At 45.2% G+C, this 18359-nt stretch overlaps 1 pseudogene; it reads right to left on the bottom strand.

The window, feature by feature from the left end:
- LOC118358603 (cadherin-2-like) overlaps positions 1–18359 on the bottom strand; it is a 107236-nt pseudogene that overhangs the window by 16329 nt on the left and 72548 nt on the right.

An 18359-nucleotide genomic window follows, 5' to 3' on the forward strand; every position in this document is an offset into this window, starting at 1 on the left:
CAGGTTCTCCTTTACCCAAATCCAGATAGCAGATGTTCTGAAAGAGCTGCAAAACCTGAACCCGTACAAATCAGCTGGGCTTGACAATCTGGACCCTCTATTTCTGAAACTATCCGCCGCCATTGTCGCAACCCCTATTACCAGCCTGTTCAACCTCTCTTTGATATTGTCTGAGATCCCCAAGGATTGAAAGCTGCCGCAGTCATCCCCCTCTTCAAAGGGGGAGACACCCTGGACCCAAACTGTTACAGACCTATTTCCATCCGGCCCTGCCTATCTAAGGTCTTCGAAAGCCAAGTCAACAAACAGGTCACTGACCATCTCGAATCCCACCGTACCTTCTCCTCTGTGCAATATGGTTTCCGAGCCGGTCACGGGTGCACCTCATCCACGCTCAAGGTACTAAACGATATCATAACCGCCATCGATAAAAGACAGTACTGTGCAGCCGTCTTCATCGACCTTGCCAAGGCTTTCGACTCTGTCAATCACCATATTCTTATCGGCAGACTCAGTAGCCTCGGTTTTTCTGATGACTGTCTTGCCTGGTTCACCAACTACTTTGCAGACAGAGTTCAGTGTGTCAAATCGGAGGGTATGCTGTCCGGTCCTCTGGCAGTCTCTATGGGGGTGCCACAGGGTTCAATTCTCGGGCCGACTCTTTTCTCTGTATATATCAATGATGTTGCTCTTGCTGTTCCCTGATCCACCTCTACGCAGACGACACCATTCTATATACTTCCGGCCCGTCCTTGGACACTGTGCTATCTAACCTCCAAACGAGCTTCAATGCCATACAACACTCCTTCCGTGGCCTCCAACTGCTCTTAAACGCTAGTAAAACCAAATGCATGTGTTTCAACCGTTCGCTGCCTGCACGCCTGACTAGCATCACCACCCTAGATGGTTCTGACCTTGAATATGTGGACATCGATAAGCACCTAGGTGTCTGGCTAGACTGTAAACTCTCCTTCCAGACTCATATCAAACATCTCCAATTGAAAATCAAATCTAGAGTCGGCTTTCTATTCCGCAACAAAGCCTCCTTCACTCGCCAAACTTACCCTAGTAAAACGGACTATCCTACCGATCCTCGACTTCGGCGATGTCATCTACAAAATTGCTTCCAACACTCTACTCAGCAAACTGGATGCAGTTTATCATAGTACCATCCGTTTTGTCACTAAAGCACCTTATACCACCCACCACTGCGACCTGTATGCTCTAGTCGGCTGCCACTCACTACATATTCGTCGCCAGACCCACTGGCTCCAGGTCATCTACAAGTCCATGCTAGGTAAAGCTCCACCTTATCTCAGTTCACTGGTCACGATGGCAACACCCACCCGTAGCACGCGCTCCAGCAGGTGTATCTCACTGATCATCCCTAAAGCCAACACCTCATTTGGCCGCCTTTCGTTCCAGTTCTCTGCTGCCTGTGACTGGAACGAATTGCAAAAATCGCTGAAGTTGGAGACTTTTGGAGTTGGAGACTTTTATCTCCCTCACCAACTTCAAACATCTGCTATCTGAGCAGCTAACCGATCGCTGCAGCTGTACATAGTCTATCGGTAAATAGCCCACCCATTTTTACCTACCTCATCCCCATACTGTTTTTATTTATTTACTTTTCTGCTCTTTTGCACACCAATATCTCTACCTGTACATGACCATCTGATCATTTATCACTCCAGTGTTAATCTGCAGAATTGTAATTATTCGCCTAGCTCCTCATGCCTTTTGCACACAATGTATATACACTCTCTTTTTTTCTACTGTGTTATTGACTTGTTAATTGTTTACTCCATGTGTAACTCTGTGTTGTCTGTTCACACTGCTATACTTTATCTTGGCCAGGTCGCAGTTGCAAATGAGAACTTGTTCTCAACTAGAAAATAAAAAATAAATAAAATTGAAGCATTACATTTGAATTCAACACATGCCGTATTTTTGCATTTAAAAAAACTAATTTACTTGTAAGCAGGTGAAGATTTTTTTTTAGGTTTATCCAAAGAGTAATTTTTAACAGTGTATGTAACTGCTGTCATGATCCTTCTCTCTCATTCCAACATGACCTTATTACACTGACTCAGTGAATGAGAGAGTGTTCATTTTTTTATTGTTTATTTCACTTTTGTCTATCTATTTTACTTACTTCGGCAATGTAAACATGTTTCCCATGCCAATAAAGCCATTACATTGAATTGAGAGAGAGCGTGAGAGAGATAGAAGGCTAAGAGAGATAGGCTCTGATCTCCTTTTGAATTGCCAGTGTCTGATTCATTGAAAAACACGATGAAACATTCATCTCCAAGGGGGATCGACTTAAAGAGCATTTTCAGAGACATTAAAGCCTGGCCAAGTAATGACCTTGGGCTTTGTTCACCGTAATAGCTAACCAATGAAACACTTTCAGGGGAGAGCTGTGAATGCCACCATAACATGATGGACAGAGAGAGAGGTCGAGGAAATGGATGGATAAATACAGATGGCTTTGTCACTATGCTAGGCTTTATTGTTATTTCTTAGACAGAGGAGAACACATATGCAGGCGTATTTCCCTTTGGCACCTTATTCTCTTTAAAGTGCACTACTTTTGACCAGGGTCCAAAAGAAGTGCACTGTATACGGAATAGGGTGCCATCTGGAATGCGACCACAGACATCTCTACAGACAGCCAGCTAGTCAGTCAGGTCTGAAAGGGACTCAGCCATTGTTACCGGAGGAAAATAGCTGGGTTTTATCATTGCTCACCATTCTTAGTCTTTGACACCAGGATGATAGGCAAAAAGCTGATGTATTTGTTTTATCCATTTAAAAACGCTTAAAGTAACATGTGCAATGTGTGTGTGTTTGTCATTTGAGAGGCTGTATTATAACTGTATGTCTGGAAGTCTTTGCGGTCCTTCTGTAGCTCAGTTGGTAGAGCATGGCGCTTGTAACGCCAGGGTAGTGGGTTCAATCCCCGGGACCACCCATACGTAGAATGTATGCACACATGACTGTAAGTCGCTTTGGATAAAAGCGTCTGCTAAATGGCATATATTATTATTATATATTTGCGTTTGGGTCTTCTGAAAGAGGTTTGTGGTTTTCTTAGCAGTGGCTGGTTGAAGAGGATATGGCCGTTAGTACCACAGAAGAGAGCCACAATGTGCGATTAATGTATAGAGAGACTGTACACCTTACTTTTTGGATTGTCTGGATTTGTTACAGGTCAGGCCTGTGCTGTTGTTAACATTGGCTATATGACCATCAACACACAATGGTGTTAGCCTCAGTATAGTAACCATTTAGGACCAGAGGGCCAGACTTTGTCTACATCCCAAATGTCGCCCTATCCCCTTTATAGTGTACTTTTGACCAAGGCCCTATGGGTTGCACATTCTACGGCTCTGCCATTGACATCAGTGTAGCATAGTATCCGTTTAGAACCAGAGAACCAGACTTTGTGACTGTTCCTGTAGCTGTCCCTGGCCTGACCACTCCCCATAGCCCCTCACCACTGGGAGTCCCAGACAGACATTACTAATCCATCTCACAGCTGGGGGGGCTGATCAGGGGGAACTAGCCGCTACGCTCACCAACAGTTAATTTTCCCGTCACTGCCGATTCCTCCACATGACAATTTCCCCGAACAATGGGTGGGAAGTAGCATCCATCGCAGTGAAAGATGGTCTCTCGCCTTACCCCCCGCCTCCCATGCCATTTCCATGGCAATAAATGTTTATCACCCCCTCTCAGAGTGCCATTATTAATATCCAATGATTGGTCAGCTAGGTCCTACAACCCCCATGGGCAAGTCCACTGGAACAAAATGACGCTGAGACTCATTCATTGATTGCTAATATTAACAAACCATACACCTCTATGAACAAGTACTACTTGTAAAAATTCACAAATACAATTTTAAAAAACAAGTGCAAAGTTTGTTTACAGAATGATGATTTTTGCAGTTCATTGTTTTACCAAACTTTGCATCTGCACTGTTCTTCAAGTAAATGTGTTTTTGTATATATTTTTTTCTGTGTAGATTGTAAATTTGACATACATTTTAAAGTGAAAAATCTCAGAATAGTTCCGTTTTCGTGGAATTGCCCCCATGTGAGAGTCCCTCAGTGTGTGTGTTTGTCTGTGTGTCAACCACTGTAAATCGTCCTTGCCTCCCCCCTTTACCCAAGCACTGACCTTGTCTCCCACTAGCAGTTAGCGGACTAACCCTCCATCTGATTCAACAGCTGATTGGCTATGCTATCATTATGCTAATGTTAGTGTGTGTTTTCTCTACCTGGTCCTCCTCTCCTCCTCCTTCTTCGTCGTACTTCAGTATGTTGTCTCTGACATCGTCCTCTGGGTCGATGAGCAGCTGCTTGGCCTGACGTTCCTTATCCCTCCTCTTCATCCACATCACAAAGAACAACACCATCACTACGGAGAGGGGGAGGGAAAAATAGGGAGGAGGAGGGTAGGGAGAGAGGGAGGATGAGGGGAGAGAGGAAGGAACAGAGGTAGGAGAGAGAGAGAGAGAGGGAGGATGAGGGGAGAGAGGAAGGAACAGAGGTAGGAGGGGAGAGAGAGAGGGAGGATGAGGGGAGAGAGGAAGGAACAGAGGTAGGATGGGAGAGAGAGAGAGGAATAATTAGAACTTCACAACCATTTCATTTGAGCAGTGCACATTGCATCCAAGGGCACATTTACACTACATTCCCTTATCACTCAAAAACACACAGAGAGAGAGAGGGGGGGGAGAGAGAGAGAGAGAGAGAGAGAGGGGGGAGAGAGGGGGAGAGAGAGAGGGAGGGGGAGGGAGAGAGAGAGAGAGAGAGAGAGAGAGAGAGAGAACAATAAAAAGGATAGTGGTGGAGAGAAGATAGAAAGTAGGTAAGGATGAAGGGAACAACATGTAGCTTCAGTTTTTATTCATCCATATTTCTCTGCCATGTTAAAGAGGGGAGGTATTTAAGCTTGAAAGGAGCTTGATCAGCAATTCCCTGCTTTGATCCACATATTCAGTGCAGATTTCAGAACATGGCTGGGAGTGAGGCTGGGGTTGTGACAGGTGCATTAAGGGTGAGGCAAAGGGCTAGACTGGGGAGGTTGGGGTAGACTGGGCGAGGGGGGTAGAGGGGTCAAAGGGCTGTAAAAGGGGGAAAGGGGGTTAGGAAGTACCGGTGATGTGCTCAATACGGAAGAGGTCCATTGAAGCGGATGCTAAGCTAAGGAGACTGTTTCGCTATGTTCTGGCATTTATCCGATAAAGTTGAGGAGTTTACCACATCAGTCAATGGCTTCTTTAATAAATGCATCGACGACATCGTGACCATACGTACAAACCACAACCAGAAGCCATGGATTACAGGCAACATCCGCACTGAGCTAAAGGCTAGAGCTGCCGCATTCAAGGAGCAGGACAGTAATCTGGACGCTTCAAAGAAATCCCGCCACGACCTCCAACGAGCCATCAAACAGGCAAAGCGTCAATATAAGACTGAGATCAAATAGTCCACTCCAAGCTCATCACCAACCTCAAGACCCTGGGTCTGAATACCTCCCTCTGCAACTGAATCCTGCTCTCAGGTGGTGAGGATAGTTGACAACACATCCACCGCTCTAACCATCAACACGGGGCTCCCCAGGGGTGTGTGCTTAGTCCCTTCCTGTACTAACTGTTCAGCTAGCACAGCTAGAACTGCGTGGCCGTGAACAACTCCAACACCATCATCAAGTTTGCTGACAACATGACGGTGGTAGGACTGATCACAGACGACGATGAGGCAGCCTACAGAGAGGAGGTCAGAGATCTGGCAGGCAGTGTGGTGCCAGGACAACAACCTCTCCCTCAACGTCAGCAAGACAAAGGAGCTGATAGTGGACTACAAGAAATGAAGGGGTGAGCACACCCCATCTACATCGTGGGGCTGTAGAGGTGTGGGTCAAAGATTTGGCATGGGCCCTCAGTTCCTCAAAAGGTTCTACAGCTGCACCATTGAGAGCATCTTGACTGGCTGCATCATCGCTAGGTACGGCAACTGCAAGGCACTTGACCGTAAGATGCTACAGAGGGTGGTGAGAATGGCACAGTACATCACGGGGGCTTAGGTCCTTGCCATGGGCTCCCGAGTGGCGCAGCGGTGTAAGGCACTGCATCTCAGTGCAAGGGGCATCACTACAGTCCCTGTTTTGAACCCAGGCAGTATCACATCCAGCCGTGATTGGGAGTCACATAGGGTGGCGCACAATTGGCACAGGTTTGGCTGGGGTAGGCTGTCATTATAAATAAGAATTTGTTCTATTTAAATCAAGTTTAAATTAAAACAAATCCAGGACCTATATACCAGGTGGTGTCAAAGGGCCCCAAAAAATGTCAAAGACTCCAGCCACCCAAGCCATAGATTGTTCTCTCTGCCAAATGTGTATCTGTTTTTGTATGTACATTGCTTGATTTCGGTCTCAACCTTTAAGTCTTTACTGAAGACTTATCTCTTCAGTGGGTCATATGATTGAGTGTAGTCTGGCCCAGGAGTGGGAAGGTGAACGGAAAGGCTCTGGAGCAACGAACCGCCCTTGCTGTCTCTGCCTGGCCAGTTCCCCTCTTTCCACTTGGATTCTCTGCCTCTAACAGTGCTTACTGGGGCTCTCTCATGCCGTCCCTGCAGGGGGTGCGTCACCTGAGTGGGTTGATTCACTGTTGTGGTCATCCTGTCTGGGTTGGCGCCCCCCCCCTTGAGTTGTGCCGTGGCGGAGATCTTTGTGGGCTATACTCAGCCTTGTCTCAGGATGGTAAGTTGGTGGTTGAAGATATCCCTCTAGTGGTGTGGGGGCTGTGCTTTGGCAAAGTGGGTGGGGTTATATCCTTCCTGTTTGGCCCTGTCCGGGGGTGTCCTCGGATGGGGCCACAGTGTCTCCTGACCCCTCCTGTCTCAGCCTCCAGTATTTATGCTGCAGTAGTTTGTGTCGGGGAGCTAGGGTCAGTTTGTTATATCTGGAGTACTTCTCCTGTCCTATTCGGTGTCCTGTGTGAATCTAAGTGTGCGTTCTCTAATTCTACATTCTCTCCTTCTTTCTTTCTCTCTCTCGGAGGACCTGAGCCCTAGGACCATGCCCCAGGACTACCTGACATGATGGCTCCTTGCTGTCCCCAGTCCACCTGGCCATGCTGCTGGTCCAGTTTCAACTGACCTGAGCCCTAGGACCATGCCCCAGGATGACCTGACATGATGACTCCTTGCTGTCCCCAGTCCACCTGACTGTGCTGCTGCTCCAGTTTCAACTGTTCTGCCTTGTTATTATTCGACCATGCTGGTCATTTATGAACATTTGAACATCTTGGCCATGTTCTGTTATAATCTCCACCCGGCACAGCCAGAAGAGGACTGGCCACCCCACATAGCCTGGTTCCTCTCTAGGTTTCTTCCTAGGTTTTGGCCTTTCTAGGGAGTTTTTCCTAGCCACCGTGCTTCTACACCTGCATTGCTTGCTGTTTGGGGTTTTAGGCTGGGTTTCTGTACAGCACTTTGAGATATCAGCTGATGTACGAAGGGCTATATAAATAAAATTGGATTGATTTATTGATTTAATTTTATGCTACACAAACATTTTTCGAAACTAATCCAATCAGATTCTTTGCACCCGTTTCATAAGTGGTTGTTTCTGTTTAAATGGCTACCTTAGACTCCTCATAGTGTTCCAAACCCTGACATGAATTATGAATGCAGGTTGTGGGTGAATAACTATTCCAACTGTTCAGCTCGTGCTATATGGGGTGGGTCGAAGGCCTATATCCCACCGCAGGGCTTCACCAAGCTCTGGCTCACCCCCCTTCCCTTACAGATGCACTGTTGGTAGGAAAACAAGTAGAGACCACCCACCAGGTAATGGCTTTGGTAGACACTGAAGCCTTGGGGTGGTACGAATGAAATGGGGTATAGACCCCAGAAGAAGGGTCCCCCACCACACCGTAGCTCAGTTGGTAGAGCATGGCGCTTGTAACGCCAGGGTAGTGGGTTCGATTCCCGGGACCACCCATACGTAGAATGTATGCACACATGACTGTAAGTCGCTTTGGATAAAAGCGTCAGCTAAATGGCATATATTATATTATTACACCTAAGGTCCTGGCGGTAATGGCCTGTCAGCGCTGTGGGACCTAGGGCGATGCGCCTAGGGGAGGAGTCTCCTCCGGGCCCCGGTGGATGGGTACGGAGTTGATTCGGAAGAGCAGGTGGAAGCTTTTTTGATAAGGACACCCCGTTCCCGTACAAAGAACCGAAGATAGCTTTTTTAACAAAGTACATTTTTAACATGTTTTCCATGTCTTAAAAATGTTTACTTTTGTTTTAAATCATGTGTGCACATTTAAAGGCTTTACAGATTGGATATTTTTTAAGCACTTTTGTTTTAGGTAGTTTTTTATTGTTTCAATCAAGAACACATTCAACTAACCAATGTAATATTCAATGCTGTTTTGAATGCATATTTATACTGCTTTAAAGTGTACATACGATGATGTAAATATATGAGCTGTGCAAGTGAAATTGTGTTAATACAATTTCACCAAAAGAGAAACAAAACCATTCCAACTGTATCCTAACTATGGCTGGATTCCAATAGGATTTACAAATCACTTTGCAAGCCAGTAGAATGTCACTTGCAGGTAGGGTTGCATAATTCCAGTTACTTTCCTGTTTAATCAGCTTCTTGTCATGCCACACCTATTTTTATTCAGGTTAGTTCATAGGAAGAGAGTGTAGATGCAGCCTTTTTTTCCCCCATTGTCGAAAGTTATGTGTAAGGTCCAATGCTAACGCAGACAAGGCCTGCAATAAAGCTGGGTATTCTATCTGGAGGAATGCTATTGATAGTACCAAATGATTTGCTAGGCACCCATCAAGCAAAGAGAATTTTAAATACACTGCACTGTGTAAAGAAAAACTAGTTTGATGTGCTATGGGAACATCGCTGTCAACACTAATTCATGATAGGTAGCTGGCAAGAAATCGCATGTATTTGACTATGATTATGGACATTATTGAGTTCCTTGTTTCAAACCAGCAACCACAGAGGGGGACATTGGATGCAATAGAGCCAAGAGGGGAGGGGGCAGTGAATTTTTTTTGGAATATAGTCTCTGAAAAGACAAGGAACTTGTCAAGGTGTTTAGCACCATATCCCACAATCCCACAACACTGCAACTCTTCTGAAAAGGTAAGAAACAATTTAGCTGGTTGGTTTTTATCAAAATCTTGGTGGAATATCCAGTGGTGTCATTTCAGGAAAAACCTAGGTCATGCAATGGCAAAATGACTTCCTTAGCTAGCCTAGGTTTACAACAGCCTTGTTTAGTGTGTAGGGCACTATCCATGACACTGTTAAAGCACAGCGGAGATTTCGTTGTTCATTGTGGTATAGCGTGATATAAGCCAAATTCAACACAATTCCAATCCAAGAAACCAAAATGACACCCCTGGGTATAGCTACATATCAATATGTTTCATCATAGAAATAGATACATTATATTATGGTTTCTTGCTAGCTCTTAGAATATTATTCCCCAGAGGGGTTGTTTGGCTGTCCCCATAGGATAACCTTTTTGGTTGAAGGGAAAACCCTTTTGGGTTCTATATCGGTTCTTCAAAGGGTTCTCCTATGGGGACAGCTGAAGAACTCTTTTAGGTTCCAGATAGCAAAATAAATCAGGGTGTATTGGTTTTCGTGGTTGTAAATGGAACTGTATGTATTGGAAATGTGTTTATGGTAGGCTGGCATTGTTAATTGATTGAGTGGGTTGAATTTTATCCACAGAAGCATATTGTGCCATTTCACAAGGTGTTGCTGAACTCATGAGCGGCTTGATTTTCCATGTTTGAAGACAGCTGTGTGTCCTTGTCTAAAAGACAAGGCACATTGGAAAATTATATAGGTGTTATGGCTTAGGCGGGGTGTGGCTTTCCGCTAATTATTTTTGGCCAACCGCGAGTGGAAGTGTTGTACCAGTTTAACTGTGCTATGGTAGAGGAACATTTTGAAGTCTACAAGGACCAAATGGCTTTGTAACTGTGGTGGTACTATATGTGACTTGTTTCAGGAAACTAGGCAGCTGTCGCACGTCACTACTTCAACGGAGAGCCATTTTAACGTAAACTTTTCTTTTAGCAAAATGTGTTTTTTTTGGCAGAAATACCTTCTGGAACATGTGAACTTTCAAGTGCCTTAATAACAAGCTTGTACCATTTGTAAATACGAATACAATTGTTCAATTATGAGCCTAGTTGGTTTATCCACGAAAAAAAGCGAGCAACCTTCCCCCTAACCATGATTGGCTTCCGTCTATAATGTGAGCTGGTCAGTATGTGTAGGTAATCCTTTCTAATGCTGCTTTTAAAAAAAAGATATCACGTAGTAGAGCTGCATAAGTCTACCTACATGTACATATTCCCTCAATTACCTCGACTAATCTGTGCCCCCGCACATTGACTCTGTAGCGGTAGCCCTTGTATATAGCCTGGTTACTGTTATTTTATTATTGCTCTTTAATTATTATCATTATTTTTTTAACTTCCATTTATGTTAGGAAATACTTTCATGACACTTATTTTTCTTAACTGCCTTGTTGGTTAAGGGCTTGTAAGTAAGCATTTCACAGTAAGGTCTACTACACCTGTTGTATTCTGCACATTTGACAAATAAAATTAGATTTTGATTTGTTGCTCTCCACTTTCTGGAGGACCGAGTTTTTAAATAAATGGAATTAGAGTATGATAGCAAATGAAGTATGATAGCAAAGAAGATGGAGAGAATTCTGGCATTCTGGCATTTGATTACATATATGCAGACGGAGTTGAAAAGAAAACACTCAGAAGGCTGTTGAAAACACATGTCTCTGGATTACATCTTCAAACTAAGGACAACCACGGCATCCGTGACAAAGAGGGAGAAGCGTCCATCCTTGTATATGGGTAAGAGAGTCTAGCTAGCTACATTTTCAGATATTACACATTTTTAGTTTTGTCAGAAAAGTTGTTTTCATTTCAAGTTAAAGTGTACTATTAGCTAGCTAGCTAACGTTACTTGTGTGATCTGTGTAGTAATATTATTTGTATTTCAGAGCCATTGGCATTGCTAGCTAACATTAGGCTATAACTAGCAAACATTGAACCTGGTTGGTTAGCTACCTGCATATTCATCAAGTGTAGTAATGTTATGAGTTGGGATTATGGTTAATTGTTTAGCTAGCTAGCTACAGATCTAAACAAAAGACTCCGCTATGCAAGTAACTATTTCAATACCATGTTTATGATGTTACTGCACAGGCCTGCTAACCATCTGAATCACCGCATCCCAAACACTCTGAACCCATTTACTTTCTATCTCTCTTTGATTTTTATTTTGTTTATACCTTCTGGAAACCTGCCTCACCCACTGTGATACGGAATCGCTATTACTTTTAATTTTTATTTTATTTTTATGACACACTCAAGAACCTCCAGACGCTAACCAGCTAACTAGCTACAAGCTATTTAGTCATTGTTAGTTTTTTTTAAACCTGGATAACACTCGCCAGCCCAGCTTCCCTGCCCATCCACCGCTGCCCCCTGGACACTGATCTCTTGGCTACATAGCTGACGCACGCTGGACTGTCCATTAATCACGGTACCCCATTCTGCTTGTTTGTTTATCTGTCCACCCAGTTGCCTAGTCAACGCCATTTTACCTGCTGTTTGTTGTGCTAGCTGATTAGCCTCGCCTACTGTTTTTAGCTAGCTTTCCCAATTCAACACCTGTGATTACTGTATGCCTCGCTGTATGTCTCTCTCAAATGTCAATATGCCTTGTATACTGTTGTTCAGGTTAGTTATCATTGTTTTAGTTCACAATGGAGCCCCTAGATCCACTCTGCATACCCCTGTTACCTCCTTTGTCCCACCCCCCACACATGCGGTGACCTCACCCATTACAACCAGCATGTCCAGAGATACAACCTCTCTCATCATCACCCAGTGCCTGGGCTTACCTCCGCTGTACCCGCACCCCACCATACCCCTGTCTGCTTATTATGCCCTGAATATATTCTACCATGCCCAGAAACCTGCTCCTCTTATTCTCTGCCCCCAACGCTCTAGGCGACCAGTTTTGATAGCCTTTAGCCGCACCCTCATACTACTCCTTCTCTGTTCCGCGGGTGATGCGGAGGTAAACCCAGGCCCTGCATGTCCCCAGGTACCCTCATTTGTTGACTTCTGTGATCGAAAAAGTCTTGGTTTTATGCATGTCAACATCAGAAGCCTCCTCCCTAAGTTTGTTTTACTCACTGCTTTAGCACACTCTGCTAACCCTGATGTCCTTGCCGTGTCTGAATCCTGGCTCAGGAAGGCCACCAAAAATTCAGAGATTTCCATACCCAACTATAACATCTTCCGTCAAGATAGAACTGCCAAAGGGGCGGAGTCGCAGTCTACTGCAGAGATAGCCTGCAAAGTAATGTCATACTTTCCAGGTCCATACCCAAACAGTTTGAACTACTAATTTTGAAAATTACTCTCTCCAGAAACAAGTCTCTCACTGTTGCCGCCTGCTACCGACCCCGTCAGCTCCCAGCTGTGCCCTGGACACCATTTGTGAATTGATCGCCCCCATCTAGCTTCAGAGTTTGTTCTGTTAGGTGACCTAAACTGGGATATGCTTAACACCCCGGCAGTCCTACAATCTAAGCTAGATGCCCTCAATCTCACTCAAATCATCAAGGAACCCACCAGGTACAACCCTAACTCTGTAAACAAGGGCACCCTCATAGACGTCATCCTGACCAACTGGCCCTCCAAATATACCTCCGCTGTCTTCAACCAGGATCTCAGCGATCACTGCCTCATCGCCTGTATCCGCCACGGAGCCGCAGTCAAACGACCACCCCTCATCACTGTCAAACGCTCCCTAAAACACTTCTGTGAGCAGGCCTTTCTAATCGACCTGGCCCGGGTATCCTGGAAGGACATTGACCTCATCCCGTCAGTTGAGGATGCATGGTCATTCTTTAAAGGTAACTTCCTCACCATTTTAGATAAGCATGCTCCATTCAAAAATGCAGAACTAAGAACAGATACAGCCCTTGGTTCACTCCAGACCTGACTGCCCTCGACCAGCACAAAAACATCCTGTGGCGGACTGCAATAGCATCGAATAGCCCCGTGATATGCAACTGTTCAGGGAAGTCAGGAACCAATACACGCAGTCAGTCAGGAAAGCTAAGGCCAGCTTCTTCAGGCAGAAGTTTGCATCCTGTAGCTCCAACTCCAAAAAGTTCTGGGACACTGTGAAGTCCATGGAGAACAAGAGCACCTCCTCCCAGCTGCCCACTGCACTGAGGCTAGGAAACACGGTCTCCACTGATAAATCCATGATTATCGAAAACTTCAATAAGCACTTCTCAACGGCTGGCAATGCCTTCCGCCTGGCTACTCCAACCTCGGCCAACAGCTCCGCCCCCCGTAGTTCCTCACCCAAGCCTCTCCAGGTTCTCCTTTACCCAAATCCAGATAGCAGATGTTCTGAAAGAGCTGCAAAACCTGGACCCGTACAAATCAGCTGGGCTTGACAATCTGGACCCGCTATTTCTGAAACTATCTGCCGCCATTGTCGCAACCCCTATTACCAGCCTGTTCAACCTCTCTTTCATATCGTCTGAGATCCCCAAGGATTGGAAAGCTGCCGCAGTCATCCCCCTCTTCAAAGGGGAGACACCCTGGACCCAAACTGCTATAGACCTATATCCATCCTGCCCTGCCTATCTAAGGTCTTCGAAAGCCAAGTCAACAAACAGGTCATTGACCATCTCGAATCCCACCGTACCTTCTCCGCTGTGCAATCTGGTTTCCGAGCCGGTCACGGGTGCACCTCAGCCACACTCAAGGTACTAAACGATATCATAACCGCCATCGATAAAAGACAGTACTGTGCAGCCATCTTCATCGACCTCGCCAAGGCTTTCGACTCTGTCAATCACCATATTCTTATCGGCAGACTCAACAGCCTCGGTTTTTCGGATGACTGCATTGCCTGGTTCACCAATTACTTTGCAGACAGAGTTCAGTGTGTCAAATCGGAGGGCATGCTGTCCGGTCCTCTGGCAGTCTCTATGGGGGTGCCACAGGGTTCAATTCTCGGGCCGACTCTTTTCTCTGTATATATCAATGATGTTGCTCTTGCTGCGGGCGATTCCCTGATCCACCTCTACGCAGACGACACCATTCTATATACTTTCGGCCCGTCATTGGACACTGTGCTATCAAACCTCCAAACGAGGTTCAATGCCATACAGCACTCCTTCCGTGGCCTCCAACTGCTCTTAAACGCGAGTAAAACCAAATGCATGCTTTTCAACCGATCGCTGCCTGCACCCGCATGCCCGACTAGCATCACCACCCTGGATGGTTCCGACCTTGAATATGTGGACATCTATAAGTACCTAGGTGTCTGGCTAGACTGCAAACTCTCCTTCCAGACTCACATCAAACATCTCCAATCAAAAATCAAATCAAGAGTCGGCTTTCTATTCCGCAACAAAGCCTCCTTCACTCAAGCTGCCAAGCTTACCCTAGTAAAACTGACTATCCTACCGATCCTCGACTTCGGCGATGTCATCTACAAAATGGCTTCCAACACTCTACTCAGCAAACTGGATGCAGTCTATCACAGTGCCATCCGTTTTGTCACTAAAGCACCTTATACCACCCACCACTGCGACCTGTATGCTCTAGTCGGCTGGCCCTCACTACATATCCGTCGCCAGACCCACTGGCTCCAGGTCATCTACAAGTCCATGCTAGGTATAGCTCCAACTTATCTCAGTTCACTGGTCACGATAGCAACACCCATCCGTAGCACGCGCTCCAGCAGGTGTATCTCACTGATCATCCCTAAAGCCAACACCTCATTTGGCCGCGTTTCGTTCCAGTACTCTGCTGCCTGTGACTGGAACGAATTGCAAAAATCGCTGAAGTTGGAGACTTTTATCTCCCTCACCAACTTCAAACATCAGCTATCCGAGCAGCTAACCGATCGCTGCAGCTGTACATAGTCTATAGGTAAATAGCTCACCCATTTTCACCTACCTCATTCCCATACTGTTTTTATACTGTTTTTATTTATTTACTTTCCTGCTCTTTTGCACACCAATATCTCTACCTGTACATGACCATCTGATCATTTATCACTCCAGTGTTAATCTGCAAAATTGTATTATTCGCCTACCTCATGCCTTTTGCACACATTGTATATAGACTGCCCATTTTTTCTACTGTGTCATTGACTTGCTAATTGTTTACTCCATGTGTAACTCTGTGTTGTCTGTTCACACTGCTATGCTTTATCTTGGCCAGGTCGCAGTTGCAAATGAGAACTTGTTCTCAACTAGCCTACCTGGTTAAATAAAGGTGAAATAAAAATAAATAAAAAAATACTGCGATAACTGTCGTTAGACGTAGCTGATAAATTCACTCTGGCTATCAACTCTGATTTCAGAGCACTCCTGTTTGAGTGTGCCAGAGCTCACTGACGAATAACTGACAAATTTACGAACGCTCAACACCCGATGAAAATGGCCGGTGTCAGTAAACGTTGCAAAAAAAACGTAATTAAATTGTTGCCAGCAGCACAGTTGCAGTCACCAACGCTCTGGATAACATAAACACAGCCTAACCAGCTCTGCTAGGGGGAGTAAAATGGTCAGAATGACCTCTTCTCTCATTTGTGTCTGGAAATAGCTAGCAAGCTAGCCAACGTTAGCTAGTTAGCTTGGGTGCTTGACTGCTGTTGTTAGGCCAGAGCGTCCAGTGTGCGCTCTGAACTCTCAGAGAGCAAAACGCTGTGAATTTACGAATGGACAATCTGACAATGCTCTGAGATAACGAACTCCCAGAGCACACTCTGGCACAAATTTAAGAACATACCCATAGTATAAGTCAGCCTTTAGTCTTGACATTTTTTGTTGTTTAGTACATAGCCTCACATGTGAATCCTTAAAGAGATAGGTGGGGCTAAAGATTAAAAGGATATGAGTGATGCTGAATGGGTGTAGATAAAGAAGAGCTCTCTAGTAGGTACCAAAACATTGAAGGGCGTTTTTCTCAAAAGTGAGGTTACACCCTTATCAACTTTCAAAGTAGAAATACTTTCCCATTGTTCCTCAACTGTAGTGCATGAAATAACATTTTCTAACTCTGAGTCTCTACTTTTATCCAATGTAAAAAACACCATTGAAAATGTTGTTACATAAGTCCGAATCGAGCCAGTTGGTCACATATGAAGGCAAAAAGCATGTTTTTTTTACCCGTCGAGAAAGGTAGTGATGTTACGTTTGATGCTGGAGTTCCCGGGGCATCCGTCAACATTGCTGAGCAGTGTGTCGATGCCTGTATCCTTTTATCAGAAGCACGTGATCAATGGCATCCGAAGCTTCGTTTGGTCGAACTAATTGGTTTGGTATTGGTTTGGTATTGGTTTGGTATTGGTTTGGTATTGGTTTGGTATTGGTTTGGTATTGGTTTGGTATTAGACAAAAAAGGCCACGCTGCGCACACGCTATGGGGTATGGGATGTCAACTATAATAATTTGGCTGCTCTAAATTATTTTGATCGCGAGGTGCCGCTAGTGTACACTATGTTGATCAAAGCCTCGTAATGAACATGTTTTGACACAATTGGTTGGAAAATCTCGACGCTTCAGGAAACTTAATTTCTCCATCACTAGAGAAAGGTATTATCTGACATATGTACCTACAGTATAACTAAACGTTTCGGAACAAATCCAAACATTTATTTCTGAGATTGTACTGGAGCTATAAAAATACCCAGATAGGAGAATGTGGGAGATAAGGCAGGGGATATGGCTGTGTGTTGGTGTGTGCAAGTCTGCTTGAGTGTGTGGGTAAGCTCGTCTTAGCCTGTATAACCAGACTCACCTAGCAGTATGATGATACAGATGAGGATTGCGATGATGGCTCCAGTGCCCAGCCCTGCTGCGATGATGCGTTCCATGTCCACGCAGTCTCCATGGTGATCACACTGACACACCTTGACCTGTAGGTAGGATGTATTGGACATGGGCAGGTTGCCTGAGTCTGTGATGATGATAGGAACCTCGTAGATACCACTCTCCAGAAAACCTATCCGCAGCCTGACCTGAGCATATTCACCTGGGATAGGGACACACAGAGAGAGAGAGGGGAGGAGAAGAGAGAAAGAGAGAGAGGGGGGAAGGAAGAGAGAGGGGGAAGAGAGAGAGAGGTGGGGAGGAAAAGAGAGTTTGTGGGGAGTTACAGATGGAGGTTGAGAGTTTTAGAGACAAAGACAGGAAATAAGAATGAGAGAGAGAGAGAGCAAGGGAGAGTAATAGAGGGAAGGATAAAGAAAGAAAGAGAGCGAGATGGGGGAGAATGTTCAACAAGTTATTTAGTCATGCCAATAAAACATTTTTGAATTAAATTCATTTGAGAAAGAGAAATGGAGCAAAAGAGGGGAAAAAGCAGACAGACTAACCATTGAGGCGTGTGAGGGTCCAGTTCCTGCGTGCATCTGCCGGCCGCTTGGCCAGTTCGAAGGCGAAGGGGCCGGCGTTAGGGGTCAGATCGGGGTCACTGGCGGTGATGTTGATGGTGTTGGGCTCAGGCTTCTCACACATCTCCACCTCCGGAGGGAAGACACGAGGAGCATTGTCATTTATGTCCAACAGGTACATCTGTAATGTACCTGTACCACTGGCTGGGGGGATGCCTGAGAGAGGGAGGATAAAGGGATGGAGGAAAGAGAGATGGAGAGACTAGTGAGATAAGTAAAGTGAAGAAAATGGCACCTTACATAGACAGGAATAATAAAACAATGTTTGGTGCAACTTAGATACTGTACTGAACTATGTGTTGAAAGGAAGACATTACAGGCACATTACAGCACTCATACCAAACAGGATTCATGCTGTCATACATAATATTATGTCACACGCCAAACCATATTGCAACACTCAAATGTCTTAAAACAACACTCTGTCAACAGCTACATATGACTTCAGTGAAACTAACCTCCTAAATAAGAGATGAGAGAAATGTATGATCAAACACACCAGGAGGGTGAGTAAAGGAATGAGGGAGAGGGAAATCAGTACGTTAGGGAGGCTGCCTGAGATACACAGCTGACCTGTGTGTGTGTGTGTGTGTGTGTGTGTGTGTGTGTGTGTGTGTGTGTGTGTGTGTGTGTGTGTGTGTGTGTGTGTGTGTGTGTGTGTGTGTGTGTGTGTGTGTGTGTGTGTGTGTATTTGCCAAAAGCACAATGAAGAGCTCAGTCAGGATTGTGCTGAGACGCAGCAGGGGCTTTCT

This window comes from Oncorhynchus keta, chromosome 26, assembly GCF_023373465.1.
Source record: "Oncorhynchus keta strain PuntledgeMale-10-30-2019 chromosome 26, Oket_V2, whole genome shotgun sequence".
In the NCBI taxonomy this organism is placed as follows: Eukaryota; Metazoa; Chordata; class Actinopteri; order Salmoniformes; family Salmonidae; genus Oncorhynchus; species Oncorhynchus keta.